Source organism: Physeter macrocephalus, chromosome 1 (genome assembly GCF_002837175.3).
Source record: "Physeter macrocephalus isolate SW-GA chromosome 1, ASM283717v5, whole genome shotgun sequence".
In the NCBI taxonomy this organism is placed as follows: domain Eukaryota; kingdom Metazoa; phylum Chordata; class Mammalia; order Artiodactyla; family Physeteridae; genus Physeter; species Physeter macrocephalus.
Genome location: NC_041214.2, coordinates 133,358,669 through 133,367,118, shown reverse-complemented (window position 1 = coordinate 133,367,118; position 8,450 = coordinate 133,358,669). Strand labels below are relative to the sequence as shown.

Here is an 8,450-nt window from a genome sequence, read left to right as displayed (position 1 = left end):
TTTAAATAAGATAATGGCTCTTTAAACATTACTATAACTTTTCATAAAATTATCTACTTTTTTCAATTTTGGCACTAGGTTCAATTAAAATTTCATTTGGCATGTGAAAAAAATCGAGGTATGAAAGTTTTCTACATTGAATTTGTGAGATGAAAAATTTTGTATTAAAAAATCTTCAATATTGCCAAATATTTATTTTGAGGCAATCTTCCATTTTAATTTCCCTCTTTTAAAAAAAAGTTTATTTTCTTAAATCATTTTGTGGTTAGTTTGCTTTGAACACACTTCAGATATTTCACAATTTATGTATGGAAAAACAAGTTTTCCCATGTCTAGTTGATATTTGATTCACAGAGAATCTAATAATAAAGTGGTCCCCTTTTTAGCGTCTGTAAATTTAAACATACCAGTTGAAATGGGGTAACAGATATAATTATCCAGATAACTTCATCCTTCCCTATCCTTCAAAGTAACAAAGACATACTTTTACCTAGATTTTTGAATATTTTAACAAAATGTTTTGTGGTCCAAATCCTTGGATAATTGCTTCGATTTTTAGTGTAGGAGGGAACCTGAGGGAGAAGTAAAGAACCTGTCGATACACTCCAAAAATAATTTAAATTTGTAAAATATAATTGCTTTACTCTAACTTATAGCTCTTGGGAATATAAATTCTTACTACTGCTTGTGGAGAACATTTTGGCAATACTTATCAAAATGTAAAATGTACATGCTTTTTGATTTAAAAATTCTACTTCGAGGCATTTATTCTATAGATAAACCCTCCCATATAAAATAATGTATGTACAAAGATACTCATTATAACACTGTTCATAAAAGCAAAAGTTTAGAATCAACTTAAATGTTCATCAATATGGTTTTGGTTAAGAAATCATTGGCTATATATGTCTTATTAAGAGAATTAGTTTGGTACTAGTTAGGAGTACAAGCCCTGGAGCTGCACAGCTTGGGTTCTCATCTTGGCTCCATCATTTATTGCTGTGTGGACGAGTCACTTAGCTTCTGTTTGCTTCCATTTCTGTATCTTTAAAATAGGATAGCAATAGTACCTACTTTATTGGATTTTTGTGAGGGCCAAGTGATTGCAGAAGGGTTAAATATGTGCAGAATTTAGCACAGTGCCAGGACACAGGAAGCACTCAACACATAGCAGTAGATCCTCTGCTTGGCTGAAAAATCTGTTTCAGGTGGACACAAAGAAATAATGATACATGAATAATAACTGCTATCACAGCACAGAGAAGGGACAATTAATGTCTGAGATGTAAACACATACATGCTAATGCAGATGATCCTACAAAGTAGATTATTTACATGTAGATTATGGGCGGGGGAGGGTTTAAAACAATCTGTTTGGATTTCTGAAACATCAGGAAAAGGTAGGATTGCACCAACCCAGGTCAGTCCTTGACTGTGTATCCTAAGATTCTCATAGCATATTTTATTTCTTTAACATTTTTGAAGTCTAATAGTTGGGTTTGGGAATTGATTTTGGCAATAATTATTTTTGCTTAGTGGAATATGGGAAAGGTTTACTGATGGTATAAGAAAAAAAAGGACAATTTTTAGTTTTACAACTCACAGAATCATTTTTTTTTCCTTTCCTTATACCTGCATAATTAGACTTTCAAGTCTTTAAGGGTATAAAGATTTTCAAACATAGTACCCTGAATGCAGAAAAACCAAAATATTAAGCATAGTAGCTGTGAGTAAATGCAAACATCTCATCTCTGGTAGAGACTCTTGAATTCTTTTGTGTGAAGAAATTCCTGAAGGGGAAATAGGTACTTGAAGCTTTAACAGAGCAGACATTGTTTCTTCCTTGTTTCTCCTTTCTTAAGTCAATCAATAATTTAATGAACATAAAGACATAGAAAGGGAAATGTCAACTTTAAGGAAATGATGAAACCATTTAGCCCCCTAACTTAGTATATATGTATGAAGTAGGGCAACCAGGGGCAGGGAAAATTTGATCAAGGTTAAGAAGACAGCAAGAAATAAAGGTATTGTATTATGAAATTATTACTTGGTTTCAGAAAAGAGAAAGGGGAACAAAGGCAATGTCTGCTTTTTAAAAATTGAAAGTCTCCATTTATCTTGAGGAGCTCCTCTCCAGAAAAAGTTCAGTGGTCTCTGCTGTTAATATTGGCAGTTATTCCCATTTTGTGTAATTGTTTTTATTTTGTTGTGGAGTCAGGTGAGCATAGTTCTCCAAAATCAATGACTTATTGTTCATACCAAGTAATTTTCTTCAGCTTCTTTGAAGCTTGTTTAAAGAGATGCTATCTTTTTGGCATCTTTGTGGTAGCCTTAGTGTTTATAGTATAAATCTTTAACATATCATAATCTAGCTTAGAGCAGTATTATACCACTTCATATGCAGTATAACTTCACAATAGTATATTTCTATTTCTCCTCTCCCAGGCTTTGCACTACTGTCATACATTTTGCTTTTCTACCTTAATGGAACGCCATACTACATAAAACATTTAATGGAATAACTTGCAACAGTTTAAAAAAAAAATGAGGAACCACTTTATGAATTATATGGGATATGTTCCAAAATGTACTGTCAAGTGAAAAAAGTGAAGAACAATATGTTGCCTCCGTGTGCGCGTGTGTGTGTGTACACAGATGTATTTACACATACGCTTACAGAGAAAAAGCCATCTTGGAAAAAGTTGTAACAGTTCAGTTACTGGTCATAGTTCCTGTGGGGAGAGGAATTGGAGAACTTGCATCTTTTGCATTTGCTACCTCACTTATGCATTATCTAGTAAAACAAAGAAATATGTAAATAAATAAATGGAGGTAGATGGAGAGGGTCGACACTGGACTGGGAAACATAACTAGAAATTTCTGCCATCAGACCCTTGACTGTATCAGTATCTGAGTCATGAGAATTTTAGATGGGGAACAGAGGAGGAGGGGCAGATATGAAGTACTGAAGAATGAGTTTGGTTTTATGAGTATTAATTTGAAAACATAACTTCAGAGAAGTGAATTTAGAGCATAAAAATGAGAAAGGAACGGGTTTGAGATAAATATTTTAAATTCACTTATATGTAGTTATTAATTGAAACATGACATTGACACGTTCACCTAGACTGGGTGTGTAGTGAGGAAGGAAGAAAGAAAAAGATGGAATTCTGTGGCCGGTAAAATAAGAGATGCTATATGAAAGAGAGATGGAAGGGAAATCAAATTCTGCAAAGAATTAAGAGAGGCTGTGATGTAAAGGAAACACAGGAAATGTGAATAACGTGAAGACTAAAAATAGAAGCCAACTTAGGGATTAGGAGATAGTACATGGCAGAGATTTTTGACCTGCATCTACTATTTCTATAACATCTAAAATATGTAATGTATTATATATATATATATATATATATTTTTTTTTTTTTTTTTTTTTTTTTTTTGGTTGGATCACTTGGTGGCCTACATACCTTGTTGCTCTGGGACAGATCCTGCCTGTGAGGACCACTTCTTACCCTTCCAGTAAGCATCTGGCGGAGATGCCAGTGGCCACTGGCTTACCAGCCTCCCGTCTGCTGGATCTGCAGATTAATTTACTGCCCATCCTTTTTCTGCTCTCATTTGACATCTCATAAAATCCCATAGGTGGGATTTTAAAGTCTGTGTTGATTGTTAAAAATATATATATATTTCAAACTTTCATAGATACAAGATATATATTTTATATATAGTATATATAATATATACATGTTAGTGTATGTGTGTATATATATATTCCTTTTATACCTTCAATTTAGGACCAGGATACTGTAAAAAAAATCAACTCTGTTTATTTCTTATCTGTGAACAGATTGTGAGACTGTGTTCAGGGGCATGACCAGGAGTGTCATTCAGCTGGAAAATACTGAAAGCTGAAAACAAGTGATAGGTTCTGAAGTCAAGTTCTACAACAGGAATAATTTGAACCTTTTAAAGATATCCATAATGATTGTTATCTGGGTCAACTAGAAAACATATATTTGCCAAAGGTTTGCTATAACCTAAGAATTCAGCATGATATCCCTCACTCATTTTCTCCACCACTTCACCTCAAAATAAATGGGCTTTGTCCTGTGGTGTAACCTTTCTTTTTCTGCAAAAAGGAGAAGACATGGCAGAGAACATGAGTTAGCTACTTGTGCAAATTGAAATCAGTGATTTTCACTGGAATGAATCTGGCTTGCTCTCTGCAGATTACCTAAATAAAGAGTGGGAAGCCGAAAGGCCTCTGCCTTTTAGTATTTATTTGGGTAAGGCTTGAAGATAACGTTGACCTCAACATTAAAACCTAAGATTAAAATCTTTACAAACCACAATTTGATTGAGTAAGGCCAGAAAGTGACTAAAATAAATGATTGTACTGAGATTGTGTATATTCCCTAGAGACTAAATTTGTCAGAAAGAAGAAAGCTGCCTAGCCTATTTTTAAAGAGCCAAATCACATTTCTGTACTTTTTAGTGTATCTTAGCAACCCACAGAGCCGAATATGTATGCCTGGGCAGAGAGAAGATTCATACTCCTATATGCTACATTTTATGAAATGTTAAAATTCATGATTTTCTATTACATTTCTGGATGAGATAGTCCCTCTCCAAAACATAAGAAAGCCATTTAATTGTATTATATTTCATGGAGAAAAGATACTCTGAGGTTTTCTTTGGTTTACAAAATTTACATAGTATTTTAGAGGGATGAATCAAAGATTTTACTGTGGAGTTTGTACAAAGTTTTTACTACAGAACTTTATATAATTATGGAGTCTAAGCAGGCATCTGCAAAGATAAGAATGTCTTTATTGCTTATCTAACTCTATCCTTAGAGATAACAATTTTTAGGGAAATTAAGTATCTTGGAATAAGCATTACATATGTTTACTCACTGATAGAAATCAACTCATTATATATTTATTGAGCATCTACTGTGTGCCATGCACTGTGCAAAGAACTAAAGAAATCCAGATAAAGAATGGTAGTTTTTGTCTCAGTGCACTGACATTCTAAGGGAAAAAAAAAATTAAAAAAGAAAAAAATTGTACAATGTAATGAGAGCAATGGTAAAAGATGTGACCTGGGATATTGTATCCATTGAAGTACAAGCAAAATAGATATACAGGCCTACAAAAACCAAACTTTTGCTCAGGGAATACACATTTTGAGTTAATTCACCCTAAACACTTACAGCACATAAACATTTTACATGTAAGAGAGGATAAAAAATGCCACACTTATCTTGAATTCTACTTAATTGATATTTGGGTAATTTTTTCCCCTTGTAGTTTGCTTGTAGAATTATCATTGATATTACAGTGTATTTTTTGCATATCTTACCTTGGTCATAAAATGTGCCAAATTATGTTATAAGAATATTTTTGTCCCATGGGAGAGCAAAATATATACCTGAGATCTAGAAGCCCTTTTTTTTTTTTTTTTTTTTTTTTCATGGCTCACGGGCCCAGCCGCTCCGCGGCATGTGGGATCCTCCCAGACCGGGGCGCGAACCCGGTTCCCCTGCATCGGCAGGCGGACGCTCAACCACTGCGCCACCAGGGAAGCCCTAGAAGCCCTTTTTTAATGATGAACTCAGAGTCATAAAATACATTTACCTGATGCCTTTTTCTATGGTTTAAATAGTTGTCTTGGTCTCCTTGATAAAAACAATGTGGCCGAACTCTTTTTTTTTTTTTCCAGAATTCTCTTTGGTTTTAAAAACTCTGTCTATGGCATGAGGTGTTGATCTAAGCAAAACCACTTTCCTTCCTCCAGATCTTTTATCATCATTTATAAATTATTCTTAAAACATTTTCAAATAGTTTTTTAATATTTTCTCAGAAAACCCTTGCATTATAAATATTAAAAGAATAAATTATCCAGCCAAAAGCGTTTAATGAACCACATCCATGTTTCCCAATACATTGTTTACTTTTCTTTGCCATGGAACAAAGAAGGATAAATGCGCATAGTTGAGAACTGTCAAAGTGACATGGTGCACATCATGTATAATCCTAAAAATTAGTCCAATCCATGTATAATACTAATAATTACAGCAAGTCATGAATAAGATTAATCATTGATTTTATAAGGTTTTACTATGTCACAAGTAATGTTTTCTCTGTCGCTTCCTGCAGTAAATAGAAAGCTGGGTGCTCCATTAATACTTTTGCTCCAATGATCTGAGCTTTCGTATGTATTCCATTTTCTCCTTGTGTCATTGTAGACAGTAAGTTCAGCGTTTAAAGTTTTAAGTCTCCATCCACTGTTGTTTCATGGAGAGGGTGGCTCACTTTTACATCATTCCCTCTAGGCAGCTTTTCATCTACTAAAAAACAAGGCTCCAGACAAATCTCTCTCAGATCTGTCCTTTCTTTTCTATTTCCACTTCTGCCACATCCACTGCCTTGGTTTAGACCATCTTCTCTATCTGGACTGGTCCATTTGTCTCCCACTTCTACACTTGCTCAATATTTTTCTTGTGGCATCGGAAGCAAACAAGACATTCTCAAACCTCATACGAATCTTTCATTTAAAAAAGAGGTCTGCATTTCTCTCAAGCTACTTTCGCAGGATCCCTGACAGCTTCCTTGAACAGGAAGAGATAAGAGGTGTTTCTGGCAATGATTGGCCAGCTTTGCTTTAGAAATTCTTCCGTTACCATTGCATTAATGGATTTGAACAAAGTGTGGCTGAAGGAAGTTGTAGGGAGGAAGGAAAAGGCAGCCCAGTCTCTGGAGATAAACCCTCAGGAAGGACAGCTTATGACAGTGTCGAAGAGGCCAGGTTTGTAGACAGAGACATTTAGAGTTACTGTTGTGACAATGAGAAGAGGAAGAAGAGAGGACTGCGATTCTACCAAAGCAAGCATGGGGCCAGGCCTGTGACGCTGTGTGTCACAAGAGGCTGAGCTAGAGGGAACAGATAATGGAGTTTCACTTCTGTACTTTGATCCCAGCCATTTAAATGGCACTTAGATATGGGATAACAAAAAGAGGCAGTGAAATCTACCAAACTAACAAACTTAGTTCTAACCTTGGGAATCCCTTGGTACATTGGGGTAACCATGCTTCCTGGGTATGGTTGTTGCAGGACTGGTGACCCACATTCTCCTTCCCTCTTGCTCTCATGCTTCTCTTCCTCTCTCCATCTCTCCTTTTCTTTCTCTTTCATTTATTTTTATTAGGTAGACACTAAATACTATTTATGCTACTCATAATATGTAAATTATAACAATACAGATGCTCATAAACCCACCATCCCATTAAATATAGAGTATATTGCATAATTTTTAGTTTCTTGTGTGCTTACCTCCATAGAGGTAACAGCTGTAAGAATAATGTTTACCATTCTCATGCTTTTCTTTATAGCTTTCCCACATGTTCATAACCCTAAACACTAAGTTCTAAACTATGTTTAGTTCTACATTTTTAAATTTTAAGTAGTGAAATCATGCTGCATGCATTCTTTTACAGTTTCCTCTTTTCTGTCCAACTTATATTCTTAAAATGCATTTTTGTTGTTGCTTGTTCCTATTTTATCTTCATTGTTAGATAGAATTGTGTTGTGGTAGATATTTGGGTTGCTTCTAGTTTTGTTTTTTGTGTTTTTTTTTGTTGTTTGTTTGCTATTACAAATAGAGTTTCTGGGAGTACTTTGGTACATATTTCTTGGTTCATATATAGAAAAGTTTCTCTAGGGTATAAACAAAGGTAGGAGTGCAATTGTTTTGCCACACGTAGGATAAATACATCTTCAACTTTAGATACAGCCAGATTGTTTCCAAAGTGACAATATAGCCTTACACTCCCACCTGCAGTGCATAAATGTTTGGTGTTCCACATCCTTGATAACACTTGACATTCTCAGTCTTTGAAATTTCCAGTCAGGTAAATATGAAATGATATCCCACTGTGGACTTTTCCTGAATAGTAATGAGGTTGAATATCCTTTATATATTCATTGATCCTTGAGATTTTCTTTTCTCTGAAGTGTCTTTTAACTCTTTTCCTCATTTTTCCACAGAGTTTCTTGTCTTTTTCAATTTGCATTGCAAGAGATCTCTGCCATGGAAATGTATTTGCTGTAAATATCTTCTCCCAGGCTGTGATTTATATTTTTACTCTCTTTGCAGCATTGTTTGGTGAACAGACATTCTAGAATTTAACGTAGTAAAATTTATCGACAATTTTCTGTACTTTCTTTTCTTGGTTAATAAATCTTTCTATATCATAAATATGTAAAGATATTTTTCATATTATTTTCTAATTCTTACCGTCTTTCTTTAGTATACTTTTTATTTTGGAATAATTTTAGGTTTACAGAAAGGTTTCAGCAATAGTACAGATTTCCCATATATTCTTCTCTCAGTTCCATCCTTTGTTAGCATCTTGCATTACAATAGTACACTTGTCAAAGCTAAGAAA

General features: G+C 34.4%; 1 pseudogene; it reads right to left on the bottom strand.

Annotated features, from left to right (window-relative positions):
- LOC102992334 (40S ribosomal protein SA-like) overlaps nucleotides 1–7,405 on the bottom strand; it is a 53,962-nt pseudogene extending 46,557 nt beyond the window's left edge.
- Nucleotides 7,406–8,450: the final 1,045 nt, after the last annotated feature.